The following is a 20,400-nucleotide window of genomic DNA, read 5'->3' as shown; positions in this document are numbered from 1 at the left end:
TCAAGTGGCAGTGCCTGCACCAACAGGCCTTATTCCTAAGAATAGACAAAGACGAGCCGAGCGCCACAATATAGTTCTTTCAAAACTTCTCATTGAACTCTGACCAGCCGTTAGGCAGTCTTTCAGCCTCGATAATGCTTCCCTCTATCCCGTCTACTACAGTATATTCATTGTGCTTTTTACCCTCAATCATCGGGGAGGACCCGTCGATAAGCAACCGAGCTCTCGCATGCAACGGTACGTCTCTTAAGTTCATTTGCACTTTAGTCTGATATTCAGTAATATCAAGACAGTCATGTTCTGGATTGCCAGGGGCCACCCCCCTCTCTCTCCGCCACAGAAATGCAGCTGGATTCAAGCAACTGTCTGTGACTAACACAAGGTCATCCTGTTCTATTAAGATTGTCTCTTATTTTAAGATCCTAGAGTCTGTGAGCCATTGTCCTGCATTCTGATTTAAGAATTCTTTGCCTTTTACTCCAGAAACCTTGAGACTTTTGTTAATTAATTTAACACCGCTAGGTCTAAAGCTTAGAGATGATCGTGCTGCTCCTGTATCCACTAAAAACACTGTTTCCTCTCCTTCAGGTCTCACCTTTAAATTTATCAAGGGTTCCCGGTGGGTCTCAGGAGAAGGGAACCCCTGACTCCCCTAATCTTCACCAAAAACCATCAATGATACCGCTTCTCTTTGTTGTCCCAACCTTGGACATTGTCTTTTAAAATGTCCTGTTTTTCCGCAGTAATAACATCCTGCCAGTTGCTTCCTTCCCCCTGCCATCTGCTCTCTGTCTCTCTTGTCTTCCTCTGTTCTCTGATTCTAACTTTCTCATCGTAATTTCTTCAACCACTGCAACCATTATTTTAGCTTTTTGTTTTTGTTTCTTCTCTTCCCCCTTTCACAGACACTTTCTGTGCCTCACATCACAGATCTTCGATCTGTTGTTCACTCCAGCCACCTAATTTCTGTCATTTCTTTTATGTCCGGCCATGATTTAGTCACATATTGGACCTTTAAAAGTTCCTGTGCCACCGGATCATCGGGATTCATTCCCAAATATTTACTACTGGCTTTTTTAATCCCTGTAAAAAGGCTGATGGGGCTTCCTCCTTTTCCTGTCTTACTTCAAAGGCTTTAAAAAAATTCTGAGATTTAGGTGCTGCTTCTTTAATACCCAAAATGACCATTTCTCAAAAGTCCCTAATTTTTCCTCTACCATGTTCATCCATACCCTTCCAACGTGGGTCCACATTGGGGAATTTGTTTTTGGCTGGGATCACTCCCTCACCCACCGGATGTCTCTTTTCCATTCCCTCAGAGCAGCTCTTCTAACCATGCCCCTTTCTTCTCCTGACCGTACCTGGTGTGGGGTGCTGACTACTCAGGCTCCCCTAAAAGTAAGTTTCCGACTCTCCTCTACCAATCAGGCTGTTGCTACCACTGCCTGCACACACTCTGGCCAGTAATGTAGCTTTCCATTCTTTAATTAACAATGAATTAATGCAGTCATGGTTTAAATTAACCATGAATCAATATGACAGGTCACTGAGAATGTATGAAGGATCCTGCCAATTAATATTGATTCAGGCTAACACAATTGAATTATTATAAATATTAATTATTAATCATATATATTATATAATTCAGGATGGAAACACAACAAGTGATGAAAACATTTTAAAACCTGTAATCGCGCACTTCTGTCTGTTTACCAGTCACTTGTGACTTCTCATTCTGTTTCTGTCATTGTTTTGCTCGAGCACATTCATTTTTAAGAACCTCAACAGATTCCACAGCACCATTTGCAGTTAATTCGATCCCCAATTTGGTGGCAATGTCTCGTCATGTCGCAAAACCGATTCTTCGTGCCTCTCATCACAAAACTGTTGCCATAATCCAATTAACTTTTTCATTCCCACTCCCTTGGGCTTAAAATTTAAGGATGACCTTGCTGCCCCCGTATCGACTAGGAAACTACGTCCTCTTTGTAAGGTCCCATCTTGAAATTTATCAAGGGTTCCTGGTGGGTCCCCGGGAACAGGAACTCCTGACACCCCTATTTATCATCAAGGTTCATACACGAATCTGGACACTCTCTCTTAAAGTGCCCTGTCTTTCCACAGTAATAACATCCCGCCTGTGGGGATTCCACTTTGATCCTTGTTCCTACCAAACCCCTGAACATCTCCTCCCCGATCCTTCAACAAGCTGCCCGCCACCATTCCGGTTTCCTTCTCCTTTTAGTTTTGTCTTTATTACCTCACTAACCGTGACTGTCGTTATTTTTGCCTTCTGTCTCTGTTTCTGATGTTACGTTGCCAGATCAATTGCTCAGCCGGTTTAACCAACTGAACAGCTTTAGGGCCACCTCATGGCCATTCCTCATCACCCAATGTTTTGTTTAGACCTTGATTCTTTTAAAGAAATATTGCAATATTTCTTGCTCCCTGTAATCTCAAATACAATTTATCAATTTATGCTTGCTTTTCTTTAAAGCCTGTTCCTAACTATACATTTTGGAATCTTACTTGTAAATATATATTTATATATTCTAAATTCATTTATTCAGTGTTTAATATTCAAAATACAAAATGTGCACAGTTCCCAACTCTGAAATCCACCACAATCACCCGGTTCCAGTCCCCTGATTCAAATCCAAAACTCGTCCTCCCAAGTAGTCCTGACCAGTCATTGCTCAATTACAATGCTATAGGTCGTGAAATAACCAGAGCTGCCTTAAAAGGATTTGTCTATTCAAGTTAAAACTTCAACTGTCCTCCATAAATCGCTTTTACATAAGGATAAAAGAGATTAGTTAGAAACTGATAGTAAGGCAGTCATGACCTGTAAAAAGAACATTTTATTTCATAACCTTGCAAAATCCTTAACCTTAAAAGAAATCATGCTAAAATTTCCATAATAGAAATCAGATTCAAAACAGTCCCGGATCTCAAGCTCCCGGGAATATTCAATCACCAACAAACAAATGTGCATTCAGACTGAATCACAAAGGGTTAAACTTTCGACTAGCTGAACAGCTCTCTCTCTCTCTCTCACACACACACACACACACACACACAGACACCATGTCTCACAGACACTTGGAGTTTCCCGCAACGACTCCTCTAGCTTTTGAATATTTTTCTGGGCGTCTGGCCATACGTTAGTTACGAAGTGCACCCTCAGTAGCCCTTCAGCTACTAGCCCTTCTGACACGAAGCATAATCTGATTCCTCCTGACTGGAAGGCTGTTTTTCATTGACATTTGATCATTTGTTTTTTATCCTTTCCTCACGTCCGAGGATTGTCCTTCCAATCTCTTCACATTTTTCCTAAAGGACTGTCCGTTGGGATGTGGTCCTCGGACGTCCCTCTCATCTCCCCTTCTACATCTATATTGCTATTCTTATTTCCCAGTTTAATACTCATTTTCTTTATATAACCTCTCTGAAGTTCGGTGTTACCTTCTTCCACACCCACTTCAGGGTTCTAATCTCCGGGTGGGGTTTCCCCTCTTAATAACCGGTCTGAGGCTGGGTTATCGAATCAGCTAGACACCTTACTTGTTAGATTAATCTAGCCAATTAAAGACCTTTATTCTCTATCTTTTTAAGTTGCCAATTCCTCTGTACTTCTTGTACAGAACTGACCACCAAGCTAATACTTAAAGGTCAATTTTCGTATCTTAGTCTGTGCACAGAAGTTACCTGGTCGAATGCGCGCCCCATCCCGCAGCAATACCAGACAGCAAAATACATTGTCAATCTAGGTCGCCCGAAATTTACCTTTACCCGGATCTTATGTACACAAGAGTAACCCGACCGAACCACCACGTCTTAGTGTCCTTCGTAACACGGCGAAACAGCAAGTAATGCTACAAATCCCGGCCGGCCGCGAATGCCGACCAACCCACCACCTCTCCACACACCCAGAACCACGGCAAAACAGCAAATAATGCTGTAAATCCCGGCCGGCCGCGAATGCGGGTCTTAAGTCCATAAGAGTTACCCGACCAACCCGCCGTGTCTCAGTGCGCCTCGCTCGTGGCAAAGACTGACAACAAAACAAAACCCGCTGCCTACCCCAGTCGCCCGGATAATACTTATTTAAGACCTTTTTCTGACCCGGGTCTTGTGCACAAGAGTTACCCGACCGAACCCGCCGCGTCGCGTCTGTCCGTCTGGTTTCCAGGGTCTCCCGGTCCGGATCACGCTCTCCCAGAGCCACCTCAGCAACAAGGGGAAACTAGAGACCGCCGAAATCAGCGAGGTGCACCTTCTCCGTTTCTCCAAGAACGCCGAGCGACCGGAGCTTGGGATCCCGGAACAGGTTTAATAACATTTAGACGAGACCACCAAAACTGGAAACAAGCCAATTTATTCTATGATCTTGCAAGAAAGGGCATCAAATGAGCAAATTAGAACTTGGGTTAGTGTACAGTTATCCCCTTTGAGCTGAGTGAGGTTATCTCTCCAGACTCCTAATTACCCAGCCTCTCTTACTGTACCAGACCACTGCCCAGCTGTGCCCCACCCTTATTACTTCCCCCTTCCCCAGGTTGGCAACCTTCCTTTCTGTAAATGCTGACACACACATTTATTTTGTCAAGATCTGGTTTAACATTTTGTATCAATTCTGCTGGTACATTCCATCCTCGGACATTTCATTAACTTGTTTCGTTTTGTGTAGCTCAAGCATTTCGGTTATCTCAGCTTTTTGCTGAAAGCATACTTTTACAAAAAGAACGTTTTGTTATAGTAATTACACACCAAAGTTAGTATTTAATTAACCACAATTATACGCTGAAAAGTCCCCAAATAGCTGCAGGGTTAATAGTTCTCTTGCTGTAGCCCTTTTCTGTATGCTTTTTCTATATCTGCAAAATCAACACTTTACCCCATTTCTAACAGTATTGAGCAATACGGCTCGGGGAATGGTTGAGGGTGAGTTACCCTTTGGAGGGTGGGTGTGGACTCGTTGGGCCGAGTGGCCTGCTTCTGCACTGGGATTCTCTGAAGGGAAGGAATTCCTGCGAACTGTGCAGGGCAGCGCAGGCGCAGTGCGGGGTCCCGCTGCCGGCCGAGCCCCGCGTCTCGTCCCGCCCCTTTCTCTTGCCCCGCCTCCCATACTCCCCCGCCCCCTCGCTTCATCTATGACGTCACAACGAGGAAGTGGCCCTGTCAGTTTCAGAGTGAAACTCCCTCCCTCTGGACAACTGTTCATCCTGGGAAGGAGAGAGAGGGGAGAGGGGGGAATCTGTTCACTTGTAGCAGCTGGAGTGAATCCAGGGAGGGAGCAGATTCTGCAAACTTAATTACCTGGGCGAGGAAGGACGGAAGGATGGGGTGGGGCTGTTTTCCCCAGAGTCTGAAGGGTGACATTCTCGACTTTTTATAGAATTCTGAGTGGCATGGATAGGGTCAATCCTCAAGGTCTTTTCCTTCGGATGGGGGAGTCCAGAACGAGAGGGTAATAGGTTTTAGGTGAGGCGGGGGGGGGGGGGGTGTGGAGATGTAAAAGAGATCTCAGGGACAACTATTTTTGATGGAGAGGGTGATGCAGTTATGGAATGAGTTGCCAGATGAGGTGGTGGGGTCTGGTACAATTCCAACAGTTAAAAGGCATGTGGATGGGTGTATGAATACGAAGGTTTCAGTGGATCAGGGCCAAGTGATGGCAAATGCGACTAGAGTCATAGAGATGTACAGCACGGAAACAGACCCTTTGGGCCAACCCAACTCAGTCCTAACTGCCAGCACCCAGCCCACATAGGGGCCAAGTGATGGCAAATGTGACTAGATTACTTTAGGATATCTGTTCAGCTCGGACAAGTTGGGCCAAAGGGTCTGTTTCCGTGCTGTATGACACTAGTTGTCTTTGGTAAAAGCAGAAGTGTGGTTGTGAAGACTGGACTTTCAGAGCAGCTTTCAAAGATATTTTGCCCTGACTGGGAGCAGAAGAGTTTCACTGAAGTGTATTGGTGTTCATGCCTTGATGTCTCAATTTGCTCCCACCTTCCTGGGATCATTAACCATTTTGTTCCACAAATAGCTGCATTGCAGGTTACCCCATGAATTGACACACATATGTTTGCTTCCCAGAATCAGACCTGCTCACTGTCAACAGTATCCCAGTGTTGTGGAGTTATCCAAAATGCAGAGAGATGTTAGTCTTGATGTTTTTGTTTGTCTGCCCCTGAAAGATCCTGAATCAGCACCTTCAGGGAATTAGTTAGAGTGGAGTCAGAACAGAGGGGGAGAGAGAGTGGGATGGTGCTTTCAATTTTGTGGAATAACAAAAGAAAAGAATATTCCACAGAAAGTAAAATTCCTTGTTCAGAATTTCTACCTGCACTGACAGTGATGACCTTTATAATCTCTTTTTACAGAGTATTTGAAGATCTGAAGACGGAAGTTTCAAAATCAACAGATGAAGGCTGTTTGCCCAAAACATTGAGTCTCCTGCTCCTCAGATGCTGCCTGACCTGCTGTGCTTTTCCAGCACTGCACTTTTCAAATCTGACTATCCAGTGTCTGCAGTCCTCACTTCGACAGTCACTCAGTCCATCGGGACTGCAACAGTTTTCAACTATGATTCTGTGAGAAGGAGCAAAGCTTTTTGGTTTCTGTTTGAGTACATTTTCAGCATCATGGGACTGGATGAGAGACCCTACCATTGCAGTGCACTGAGTGTGGAGCCTGAAGCAGTTATATGGCCTGGAAAGAGGAATTCACGCTGGGGATAGGCTCTGCACACGTGTGTGTGTGGCTGAAGCTCCGGCCATGGAGAAACCAGAGGAATCCCGCCGTGTGGAGAAACCGTGGAAGTGTGGCGATTGCGGGAAAGGCTCCCATTTCCCGTCTGCCCTGGATACTCATCGGCACAGCCAGACTGGGGAGAGGCCATTCCCCTGCCCTGACTGTGGGAAGGGCTTCAGCAATTCCACCAACCTCCACACCCACCAGCGGGTCCACATGGGGGAGAGGCCTTTCAGCTGCCACGAGTGTGGGAAGGCCTTTTCCCAGGCCTCCAACCTCCAGACCCATCGGCGTGTCCACATGGGGGAGAGGCCCTTCAGCTGCCCCGAGTGTGGGAAGGCCTTCAGCAATTCCTCCCACCTGCTGAGGCACCAGCGAGTCCACACGGGGGAGAGGCCCTTCAGCTGCCCCAGTGTGGGAAGGCCTTCAGCAATTCTTCCCACCTGCGGAGCCACCAGTGGGTCCACACGGGGGAGAGGCCCTTCAGCTGCCCCGAGTGTGGGAAGGCCTTCAGCAATTCTTCCCACCTGCGGAGCCACCAGTGGGTCCACACCGGGGAGAAGCTCTTCAGCTGCCCTGAGTGTGGAAAGGCCTTCAGCAATTCTTCCCACCTGCTGAGGCACCAGTGGGTCCACACCGGGGAGAAGCCCTTCAGCTGTCCTGAGTGCGGGAAGGCCTTTAGTAATTCCTCCGCCCTGCTGAGGCACCAGCAGGTCCATACGGGGGAGAGGCCCTTCAGCTGCCCTGAGTGCAGGAAGGCCTTCACCAATTCTTCTAACCTGTTAAGCCACCAGCAGGTCCACACTGGGAAGAGGCTGTTCCCTTGCACAGAGTGTGGGAAGGCCTTCAGGTATTCTTCTCACTTACTGACCCACTGGCGGGTCCACACCGGGGAGAGGCCCTTCAGCTGCCCCGAGTGTGGGAAGGCCTTCAGGCATTCCACCAACCTGCTGACCCACTGCGGGTCCACACAGGGGAGAGGCCGTTCCCTTGCCACGAGTGTGGGAAGGCCTTCAGCAATTCCTCTAACCTGCTGAGGCACCAGCGGGTCCACACGGGGGAGAGGCCCTTCAGCTGCCCCAAGTGCAGGAGGGCCTTCACCCGCTCCTCGTACCTGCTGAAGCACCAGCGAGTTCATGAGCCATCGCAGGGGGATTGAAGGAATGATGGCCGAGTGCCGTTACCAACTGGACTATCAACTCAGTTCTGGGGACTCCTGAGTTCGAATCCCACCGTGACAGATGGTGGAATTGGAATTTGGTCAGAAATCTGGAGTTCAGAAACTAATGGTAAAACCATTGTCGGTGGGGTGGGGGTGGAAGAAGTCCCCGTTCTTTTTTACTGAAGGGAACTGTTGTTGTGGGAGAGGATTCACTCAGTCGTCCCAGCTGCATCCTTTACCCAGTCTGGCCTACACGTGACTCCTGACCCATAGCAGTATGATTGACTCTGCAATGCCCATCCAACTAACTTGGATAAAGGATACAGGTTGAAAATGCTGAGTGAGGCAATACTTTCTCCGGGTTAAGGCTGTACCAGGATCCAATTCCAAAGGAATAACTTGGTGGTGACCAATAATGAAGAAAGTGAGGGGTTGGAGGGAGTGTGTGCACTTTTGGCTGTGAGCTGTTTTTAAAACATTGCTACTTTTTTTGATGCCTTTCTGCTGGGAGATTCTGAAGCTGTAACAAAGTTGGGTCGCAGTAAAGATTACCTGAACTTCACGCCGAGCTCAGACTCTCATTGAGAGCTTTGAATTGCAACAGGTTTTTGTTTTAAAACTGCTCATTTCTTACAGGTGAAAGTGAGAACTGCTGATCAGAATCAAGATTAGAGTGGTGCTGGCAATGCACAGCAGGTCAGGCAGCATCCAAGGAGCAGGAAAATCAACATTTTTCGGGCAATGTTGATTTTCCTGCTCCTCGGTTGCTGCCTGACCTGTTGTGCTAATTTTTGACAGCCTCCTGTACTATGTTTCCAATGTTGTGTATCGGTTGCAGCAGTGAATGAGTAGCCAGTATTGTTAGAAATTGTGAATTTTTTAGGATGACATCATCCCATTGTCATTGTACAGTTTCCTGGCAGCACTGGGAGGTGTGGACTGTGTCCACTGGAAACGATGTGGAGGTGCCGGTGTTGGACTGGGGTGGATAAAGTTAAAAATCACACAACACCAGGTTATCTTCCTTCTGGTTTATTTGGAAGCACTGGCTTTTGGAGTGCTGCTCCTTCATCAGCTAGCTGTGGAGCAGAATCATAAGACACTGAATTTATAGAAAAAGCTGACGGTGTCATGCAACTGATGAGGTATTGAACAAATCTAGATTGCAGATTAGTCTTTCATCTTTTACCATGGGTTGCAGGTTTCAGTTCATTAATATGTAAACCCTAGAATTACTTTTAATTCACCTTCTCGAGATGGTTTAAGGTTTTATAAAAATAGGTGATATCTCAGCTCAGATACTGCATAAAAGGTGTGAGGTTCAAGTCTGTATCCCAATCTTGAATCAGATTGGTTCTATTCACCAAAGTAGGAATTTATAAAATATTACATGCAGTTTGTGTTCTTTTTGAGCAAAAATGAATATATCTGCTAATATAATTCTGCAAATGCAAATTCACCCCATTGACTTATGTGTGACTGTGTGCGCGCATGCGAGTTTGTGCATATATGCTAATGAAGTGTGTGTGTGAGATGGAGTATAAGCCTGTGATATGGTGTGAGTGTTAGGGTGTGTATGTCTGAGAGAGTGACAGATCAAGGCAAGGGGTTGCATTTTGCTAAAACAAGGAAGGGCAGGACTTATACAGTTAATGGTAGGGCCCTGCATCGTGTTCCAGAACAGATTCATGGGGGGAGGCGGTGTGGAGGGGTTCTGGTACATAAAAGCTAAAAATCTCTCAACACCAGGTTATCGTTCAACTGGTTTATTTGGAGGCACAAGCTTTCGGAGCGCTGCTCCTTCATGGGGTGTTTGTGGAGCAGGATCATAAGACACAACTACCTGATGAAGGAGCAGCGCTCCAAAAGCTAATGCTTGCAAATGAGCCTGTTGGAGTATCACCTGGTATGGTGTGAATTTTAACTTCGTACACCCCAGTCCAACACCGGCATCTCCAAATCGAGGACATAGTTCTTTGAAAGTTGCATCATTGGTAGACAGGGTGGTGAAGGAGGCGTTTAGCACACTTTCCTTCATTGTTCACACCGTTCAGTGCAGGAGGTGGGACATCACGTTGAGGTTGAACAGCATATTGGTGAGACCACGTGTAGAGTACTGAGTACATTTCTGGTCGCCCTATCGACGACCACAAGTTGATGGGTGACCTTATTTCGATTTATAAAGTCATGGGACTTGTAGGAAAAGTAAATATCACAGGGGGAAAAAATTATGCATCTCCCCTTTTTTACTTCTCTTGGCATTTGGACACTTCAATTCTTTCGGTAACAACCTCCTCGCCAGAGAGCATACTGCGCGTGCTCGTCGGCGTCAGGATGACATTGTGCATGCTCCTCACTGCACGCAAGGCGCGGCTCGCGACTTTCTTTTGGTGGGCCAATCAGGAGCGCTGGAGGACCGGAAGGTGACTAGTCCTCCTGCCAATCAGAGCCTTCCTATTGTCTGAATCCAGAAGCTGGAACACGAGTTTCGGAAGTTGCTGCTCTCTCTCTGAATGAAGATTGAGTTTGTTCCAGACTCCCCTCTGACTTCTGCTAATCTGATCGGTTTACCACATCTGTCTGTGGCGTGCAACCCCCCCCCCCCAACCGATAGCTGGGTCTTTTTACTTTTGCTGATGCAACACAGGGTCTTATTTGGTTATCTTGTTCATACTAACTCCCTATATGCGTGACCATTGCTACGGTCATGTTAATACATCTGCTTCGATCTGTCGACCATCTCCTTTAATTAGTTATTTCTTGGAATATACCCTCACGATTCTGCCTTGCGATTTTTGCAGAAGCAAGATGCAGCTGCTTGTAACTGCTTGCAAGCATATCTAGCTTAACATATCCCCCCAGCACAGACGAGTTGGGGCAGAAGGGCTGTTTCTGTGCTGTAATACTGGAATTGTGTTTGGTGAATGCAGAAGTGTGGTTGGACTTTCAGAGCAGCTTTCCAAGATATTGTGCCCTTACTGGGAGCAAAAGAAGTTACAATGAAGTCTTTCGTTTGTGAGACAGCAACCGAGTGAGTGAGTACATCTGGGAGTTTGGTGGAAAGTGGGAATTCGATGGAAAGTGGGAATTCGATGGAAAGTGGGAATTAATTGCACTGTGGGGATGAACCCTACCCTACCCTACCCAACCCAGTCATTTCTGCTTGTGGATTCGACCAAGCCTCAAGTTGATGGGAGTAGATTTAGGACAGAGATGAGGAGGAACTGCTTTTCCCAGAGAGTAGTCAATCTATGGAATTCTCTGCCCAAGGAAGAAGTAGAGGCATCTTCATTAAGTATATTCAAAACACAGTTGGATGGGTATTTGCATGGTGTGGGAATTAAGGGTAGTTGGGACAATGCAGAGAGGAGGATCTCAGACGATGGATATATCAGCCATGATCATAATGAATGGTGGAGTAGGTTCGATGGGCCAAATGGCCAATTCCTACTTCTTTTACTATGAAACTATAACCCTGCCTTTCCCATGGCTAACCAACCTAACCTGCACATCCCTGCGCACTATGGGCAATTTAGCATGGCCAATCCAAATCAAGGCCAGTGAGCAATGTAGTGATGTGGAAAATGAACATCAGAGAATGATAGAAAGGGACAAGGTGAGTAAATGTACCAGCAATCAAAACTGGATCTGAAGATCACAAAACTTGAAACTAAAAACGATGTTTCTGAAAGTGTGGTGCATTGTAACAAAATTGACTGCACACATTGAAGAGAATAATTATGATCTGAGACTCCTTACAGAGGCATGGCTTCAGGATGACAAGGATTGGATCCTGAATATCGAGGTGATAGTCAAATGGGAAGCTAGGTGAAGGTAGAGGGTTGACGCTGCTCATCAAAGCACTGATCACAGGGAAGTCTGGTGTCAGCTCAGATTTCAGGTCCTGATTTCTCTGTCCTCTGATGTCCCTGTACCCACAGAGTAAGATATTGTTCTGTTCTGGTCTGCTGGACTTCTGCTGAAACTTTGACCCCCCACCCCTACACCTTCTGGAACAATAAAACATTCAGTCAATCAAGACCCAAGCCACAATCCCCCAGCCTGTCAACCATCCAGACAGAGTGTAGTCCTAGCCGGAAATCAAACAAGCAAAACAGAACAAAATTAGAAATAAATAAATGCTTGTGCTTAATGTTTGTTCATGAAGAAGTAAACCAGTACTAGGGCTCTCCCACGATTCTTACAGTGCCCAACTTGAGTCATTCTCTCTCCCTAACATCTAACTATTCATACCCAGCTATGATTTACAACAATATTTACACCAACAGAATTAAAGCATCTGTTATCAAGTAGACATCGGGATATACAGCACGAAATAGACTTTTCTCTGCTTCATTCTCACACACACACACACACACACACACACACACACACACACATCCATGGGGGTGAATTTGTACTTGCAGAATTAGTTTTGCAGAGACATTCTATTTTTCTCAAAAAATGCACAACCTGCAGGCTGTTCAATCCATGTAATATTTTGTAAATTCCACTTTGGAAATAGAACCAGTCTGACTCAAGATTGTGATACAGACAGACCCTGATTTCACACCTTTAATGCATTCTCAGTGCTGAGATGTCACCTTTTCTTAGCTGCAAATGTGTTGCTGTCAAAGCACAGCAGGTCAGCATCTCAGGAATAGAGAATTCGACGTTTCGAGCATAAGCCCTTCTCGAAACGTCGAATTCTCTATTCCTGAGATGCTGCCTAACCTGCTGTGCTTTGACCAGCATTTGCAGCTGTGATCTCCAGCATCTGCAGACCTCATTTTTTACTGTCACCTTTTCTTATGAAACTTATCCCAAGAAAATGTCTTTCAGGAATTTCTGTGATTTAGAAATGAATGATACGAGCAGCCCATACTAAAAGATGAAGGACTTAACAATCCAGGGTTTTTCAATATATCATTTCAGTGCACTGTAATGTTTTTCCATCCATTCTGTGCCTTATGATTTTATTCTCCACAATCACCTGATGAAGGAGCCATACTCCGAGTGCTAGTCACAGATGTACAGCACGGAAACAAACTCTTCGGTCTATGCCGACCAGATGCCAGTATGTCGCACCTTATGTCTCTGAATCTTTCCTATTCATATCCCCATCCAGATGCATTTTAAATGTAATTGTACCAGCCCCCACCACGTAATCTGACAGTTCATTCCATATACATACCACCCTCTGTGCGAAAGGATTGCCCCTTAGGACCCTCAGAAATCTTTCCCCTCTCACCCTACACCTCGGCCCTCCAGTTCTGGTCTCGGTGCCTTGCCCCCACGACAAGGGGAAACGACATACAAAAGTTGAGCAGCCAGACAAAATGCTAAAGGAATAAAATATCGTGCCGCAGGGAAAAAAAAATTGTGGCTCTATCTTTTTTCCGCTGTTGGCATTTGGACACTTAAAATCTGTCAGAAACACCAACATCCCCATAGAGCATACTGCGCATGTTTGCCAGTGTCAGCAACCCAGTGCGCATGCTGACCAGTGTCCGCAAAACACTGAGCATGCTCATCGCTGTACGCAAAAAAGGCGCGAAACCTTCTTTTGATTGACCAATAGGCAACATTGGAAGACTGGAAGGAGACTGGTCCTCCTGCCAATCAGAGCCAGCACATTGTCTGAATGCGGAAGTCGGACCATGAGCTTCTCAAGCTGTGACTCCTAATACTCTCTCTCTCTGAATAAAGATAGAGCTTTACCCAGACTGCGAATTCCTTCCTCTGTCCCAGATATGTGAGTACGGCACTCTCTTGCTCCCATTCCATTTCTTTTTCATTCTGGGGTTCGTTGTTGACTTGCAGCAACTTAAAGAAAAGAGTGAATCCGGAAGGGGACAGACTCTGGAAATGCTGGTCCAGGTCTGTGTCTCAATTTGCAAAATAGATAGGCAGGAAGTGGAGAAGTCGACGTTTCGGGTGTAACCCTTCCTCGGGGCTGGGGCTGGCTGGAGAAGCTGCAGATAAAGGGGGTGGGAGTGAAGCGGGGATAGGTTAAGACAGGTAGAGGGTACGATCTGGTTGCTGGCAGAGAACAAGGAGAGAGGTTTTTTTGAAATTGAAAAACTCAACGTTGAGTCCTTCGGGCTGTAGGCTGCCTGGAAGATGAGGTGTGGTCCCTCCAATTTGCAGTTAGGTTCGTTGTGGCAATGGAGGAGGCCAAAGATGGTCATGTCAGAAAGGGGAATTGTTATGGATGGTGACTGGGAGGTCTGGTCGGCTCTGTGGACCCAGCTGTGATGCTCAGTGAACCATTCCCCAAGTTTACGCTCGCTCTCCCCGATATAGAGAGGACCACAATCGGCAAACACAGGGCAAATGCAGTACCACAATATGAAGTTATAGCCTCGGCTGTGGCAAAGAAAAACAGAAAGGAGGTGCATTGTTTAAATGGAGATATATTTGGATGTGGAATTGAATTCACAACTGGGGTGTCTTCCTACAGTTAAGCGTGTCATTGAATATATTCATGGTTGAGTTATCTGATTTTTGAACAAAGAAGTGGATGTTTGTGGGGGAAGGCAAGAACATGGTTTTAAGACCAGTACAGAACAGTTCCAGAGTCATACAGCACAGAAAGAGCCTTTAGTCCAACTAGTCATAGAGATATACAGCATGGAAACAGACCCTTTGGTCCAACTCATCCATGCCGCCCAGACATCCCAACCCAATCTGGTCCCACCAGTCAGCACATGGCCCGTATCCCTCGAAACCCTTCCCATTCATTTACCAGTCCAGATGCTTTTTAAATATTGCAATTGTACTAACCTCCACCACTTCCTCTGGCAGCTCATTCCAAACATGTACCACCCTCTGTGTGAAAACATTGCCCCTCAGATCTCTTTTGTATCTTTCCCCTCTCACCCTAAACCTATGCCCTCTGGTTCTGGACCCTGACCACCCCACCGCAGGGAAAAGACCACGGCTATTTATCCATGCCCTTCATGATTTTGTAAACCTCTATAAGGTTACGCCTTAGCCTCCAACGCTCCAGGGAAAACAGACCTAGCCTCCCTATAGATCAAATCCTCCATCCCGGGCAACATCCTTGTAAATTTTTCTGAACCCTTTCAAGTTTCATAACGTCTTACCGATAGTAAGGAAACCAGAATTGCACACAATATTCCAAATGTGGCCTAACCAATGTCCTGTACAGCTACAACATAACTTCCCAAATCCTATACTCAGAGAATTGGGAAAGTTTTCAAAATCTACAAAGACAACTGGGAAAGAATGGAGGGACGAACCAAACCTTTGACGGTCAGCTTGGAGGCTCAAGGTCTCAGGACAGGGGGTGGGGATGACACATGCCAGCAAATGGGACTAGATTAATTTAGGATATCTGGTCAGTACAGTTGTGTTGGACAGAAGGGTCTGTTTCCGTGCTATATATCTCTATGACTCAGGCGTCAATGTTAATGCCTTGACATCTCATTTTGCTCCCACCTTCCCGGGGACATTAACCACTTTGTGTCTGGTTCTTCCTCAAGAGGCTGCGAGGCAGGTTCACCCTGAATTGACACTTTCTTTTTGCTTCCCAAAATCAGACCTGCTCACTCTCAGCAGTATCCCAGTGTTGTGAAAGATATTAGCTTTTCAGATGGAGGTATTCAAAGTTCAGAGAGATGGCAGTCTTGCTGTTTTTGCTTTTCTGCCCTGTAAGATCCTGAATCAGCACCTTCAGGAGAATTAGTTAGGGCCGAGTGAGGACAGAGGGGAGAGAGAGTGGGATGGTGCTTTCAATTTTGTGGAATAACAAAAGAAAAGAATATTGCACAGAAAATAGAATTGCTTGTTCAGAATTTCTACCCTGCACCGACAGTGATGACCTTTGTCATATCTTTTTTTACAGAGCACAGTAGCGCCTCGACGTACGAACGACCACGTTCATGTACAAATCGGTTTACGAACAGGATTGTACGTAAAACTTTGCTTCAACGTACGTACAAAATTCAAGGTACAAACGCAAAAAGCCCATGTGCGACCACGTGGTTTCATTATTCTGCTTTGCTACGCGCTTGTTGAACGCAAAAGCGCTCGGACCCCGCATGATCTCATTCAGTTCGTCTTTGGCGTGTGCGCTGTGAACAGCCGTCCAACCATTCTTACGCTTCCCAAACAATGGGAAAAGTTGATTCAGTTCACGAACTTTTTGGGTTAAGTTCGTAAGTCGAGGCGCTACTGTATTTGAAAATCCGAGGACGGAAGTTTCAAAATCAACAGATGAAGGGCTTAAGTCCGTAACGTTGACTCACCTGCTGTGCTTTTCCAGCGCCACACTTTTCGATAATGACTCTTCAGTATCTGTAGTCCTCACTTTGACGTCAATGTCTGACGGTCACGCAATCCATCGGGACCGCAACGGTTTTCAACTATGATTCTGTGAGAAGGAGCAAAGCTTTTTGGTTCCTGTTTCAGTACGTTTTCAGCATCAGTGGGACTGTATGACAGACCCTACCATTGCAGTGCACTGAGTGTGGAGCCTAAAACAGCTATACGGCCTGGAAAGAGGAATTCACAGCAGGGAGTGGCTCCAAACTTTGGCCATGGAGAAACCCGAGGAATCCCACCTCTTGGAGAAACCGTGGAAGTGTGGTGACTGCGGGAAAGGCTTCCCTTTCCCATCTTCCCTGGAGATTCACCAGCGTAGTCACACCAGGCAGAAGCCGTTCACCTGCCCTGTCTGTGGGAAGGCCTTCAGACATTCCTCCACCCTGCTGACCCACCAGCGGATCCACACTGGGGAGAGGCCGTACAGCTGCCCTGAGTGCGGGAAGGCCTTTACCCAGGTCTCTGGACTGATAAACCACCAGTGGGTCCACACGGGGGAGAGGCCCTTCAGCTGCCCAGAGTGCAGGAAGGCCTTCAGCAATTCCTCCTCTCTGCTGAGGCACCAGCGCGTCCACACAGGGGAGAGACCCTTCAACTGCCCCGAGTGCAGGAAAGCCTTCAGCAATTCCTCCGCCCTGCTCAGGCACCAGCGGGTCCACACTGGGGAGAGGCCCTTCAGCTGCACTGAGTGCGGGAAGACTTTCAGCAATTCCTCCACCCTGCTGACTCACTGGCGGGTCCACACAGGGGAAAGACCCTTCAGCTGTCCCACGTGCGGGAAGGCCTTCAGCAATTCTTCCGACAGGCTGACCCACCAGCGGGTCCACACTGGCGAGAGGCCATTCCCCTGCCCCGAGTGTGGGAAGGCCTTCACCCGCTCCTCCCACCTCCGGAGGCACCAGCGAGTTCATGTACCATCGCAGGGGGATTGAAGGAGCGACGGCTGAGTGCCATTATCGATTGGACTATCAACCCAGTTCCAGGGGCTCCCGGGTTTGAATCCCGCCGCGGCAGATGGCTCTATACAGGGTATGGGTTGAAATTGATGAGTGAGGCAATACTTCCTCCGGGTTACGGCTGTACCAAGATCCAATTAGAAAGGGACATCTCTGTGCTGACCAATAGTAAAGACAGTGAGGTTGGGTGGGGGTATAGGCGTGAGTGGGTGTGCCTTGACCTTGAGCTGTTTAAAAAGCAGCTACTTTTTCTCTGCCTTTTTGCTGAGGGGGATTTGAAGCTTTCACAAAAGTTGGGTCACAATAAAGGTGAAGTGAATTTAACGCTGAGCTCAGACTCTCATTGAAGGCTTTGAGCTCCGAGTGGTTTGTGTTTTAAAGCTACTCATTTCTTTCAGCCTCCTGCACTAAGCTTCCAATGTCGCTTATCAGTTGGATCAGTGAATGAGCAGCCAGTATCGTTAGAAATTGTAAATGTTTCAGGAGTGCAGAATGTGAGAATTCTATTCGAGAGGGTTCAGTAAAGATTTACCAGGATGTTGCCAAGACTGGAGGGTTTGAGTTATAAGGAGAGGCTGGGACTTTGGTAACAGTTGTGGGACTGGTAACAGTTCTTATTTTGTGATCTATTTCTCCTCTGCACAGGCACAGGTGAACAGTTTGTTTTTTGTGCTTTGTGCGAGATCAGGCTAGCAGCTTTTAAATCCTTATGTTAAGCAGTTGAAGTAAATTGTCGATCAGCAATTGTATTCCGAGAGTGATAACTCCAGCTCTGGTAACCCTGTTGCATCAACAGAGAGAGGGAGAGGATGTCACATCTAAAGAGCAGACAGAAAAGTTATTTCGCTTTTTGAGTCAGTTTCTCACTCAGATGAGACGAGGAGTAAAAAGTGAGGTCTGCAGATGCTGGAGATCAGAGCTGAAAATGTGTTGCTGGTTAAAGCGCAGAAGGTCAGGAAGCATCAAAGGAACAGGAAGAAGGGCTTGTGCCCGAAACGTCGAATTTCCTGTTCCTTGGATGCTGCCTGACCTGCTGCGCTTTAACCAGCAACACATTTTCAGCAGATGAGACTGGATACTGCTTTTAATGGATCATAATTAAATGCTATAATGGAACACTTTAAATTCAAGGAATTTTGAAAGGGCAAACGAACAGTAGCTTTGAACAGTGATGTTCTTCCATTTCTAACCTTGGGTGACCCATATGAAGCATTTTTACTGAGAGCTCCATAATCATGTTCTTGCTGGATTTTTTTCAGGGCAAACAATTTCTGGTGGGAGAAATTCTGTATCCTGGGATGGCAGGGAAATTAGAAAAAAAAAGCTGTTAAAAGCATTTGAACTGTGGGCCCACGAGCTCTCATGGGAGCAGTGCATTTGCCAAAGACATTTCGGAGGAATTCTGTCTAACTGTTGGACTGAAAGTAGTTTCCCCACTGAACGTTAAATAGACATTGAGAACATTACGCATTATAGTGTGTTCCTGAGGACCGGAGGAAGATTGAATTTGCCAATGTGAACCACACTTTGCAGAGAGGAAATTTCTCCGGATGGAATAGGTTGATGGAAGTCAATAATTAGCACAGCCAATCCACCCTAACCTCTACATCCTAATCTATAAATTACCTTCTCAAAAATGTCATTTAAATGTAGAGCTTTTCTCTAAGGAAAATGTCAGTCTGACTCCACAGTAGGGAGATCAGAACTGAATGTAGTATTCCAAAATTGGCTTAACCAACATCCTGGACAGCCACAACATGACCTCCCAACTCATCTACTTAATGCTCTGACCAATAAAGGCCATCCTACCAAATGCCTGGTTCACTGTTTCATGTACTTACCCCCACACTCGTGGCCCCTCAACTATTCCAGAATCTTCCACAGGCCTGTCGGACGCCATTACACATGTGGCCTCCACAGCGCCCGCGGCACCAAAGGCCGCCGCCGACCGTGACGTCACTTCCGCCCCCACCGACCTCGGAGCCCCCGCGATCGCCGCCCCAACAACTGCCCCGGTGACCACCACACACACAACCGCTTCCACGATCGCCGACGGACCCGCGACCCACGCGAATGACCACCACTCCTCCGTCGCCGCAACCATTTCCGCCCCTCCGGTTGCCGTCGGCGCAGCCACTTCCGCCCCCACTGACATCACTCACCTGCAGGAGCACAAATCCTCAGGTCTCCCCGCCCCCACGCCGTCTTTCGTCACTACGCATAACCCCGCCCCCACGCCGTCTCCCGTCGCTTCATGTAACCCCGCCCTCACGCTTATTTCCGTCACGACGCATGACCTCGCCCCCACGTCGAGCAACGTCACCACGTCTAACCCCGCCCCTACTTCGATCTCTAACCCCGCCCCCAGCTCCAGCTCCAGTCCCACACCAGGTCCTAGCTCCCAGCCTTGCCGGATTTTCACCATCCCTCCAGATCTCCCCCTCTCTGAGGATGAAAGATCAGTCCTCAGCAGGGGCCTCACCTTCATTCCCCTACGCCCTCGGATTAATGAGTTCAACACGCGGCGAGATATTGAACAATTCTTCCGCCGCCTTCGCCTCCGTGCCTACTTTCACAACCAAGACTCCCGTCCACCCTCTGACGACCCCTTCTCCCGCCTCCAACACACTCCATCCACCTGGACACCCCGTGCTGGCCTCCTACCCGCCCTCGACCTCTTTATAGCCAACTGCCGCCGTGACATCAACCGACTCAACCTGTCCACCCCTCTCACCCACTCCAACCTCTCACCCTCAGAACGTGCAGCCCTCCACTCCCTCCGCTCCAATCCCAACCTCACCATCAAACCCGCAGACAAGGGAGGCGCGGTGGTAGTTTGGCGCACTGACCTGTACACCGCTGAAGCCAAACGCCAGCTCGCGGACGCCTCCTCTTATCGCCCCCTTGACCACGACCCCACCTCCCACCACCAAACCATCATCTCCCAGACCATCCAGGACCTCATCACCTCAGGGGATCTCCAACCTCATAGTCCCACAACCCCGCACCGCCCGTTTCTACCTCCTGCCCAAAATCCACAAACCTGCCTGCCCCGGCCGACCCATTGTCTCAGCCTGCTCCTGCCCCACCGAACTCATCTCCCAATACCTCGACACGGTCCTGTCCCCTTTAGTCCAAGAACTCCCCACCTACGTTCGGGACACCACCCACGCC

At 47.4% G+C, this 20,400-nt stretch overlaps 1 pseudogene; it reads left to right on the top strand.

The window, feature by feature from the left end:
• The first annotated feature begins 229 nt into the window (after window positions 1-229).
• Window positions 230-20,400, top strand: part of LOC132807363 (zinc finger protein 208-like) — a 133,343-nt pseudogene continuing 113,172 nt past the window's right edge.

The sequence above is a fragment of the Hemiscyllium ocellatum genome, assembly GCF_020745735.1.
Source record: "Hemiscyllium ocellatum isolate sHemOce1 chromosome 27 unlocalized genomic scaffold, sHemOce1.pat.X.cur. SUPER_27_unloc_15, whole genome shotgun sequence".
In the NCBI taxonomy this organism is placed as follows: Eukaryota; Metazoa; Chordata; class Chondrichthyes; order Orectolobiformes; family Hemiscylliidae; genus Hemiscyllium; species Hemiscyllium ocellatum.
The sequence above is the reverse complement of the archived record's forward strand: the minus strand, read 5'-3'. Positions and strand labels throughout refer to the sequence as shown.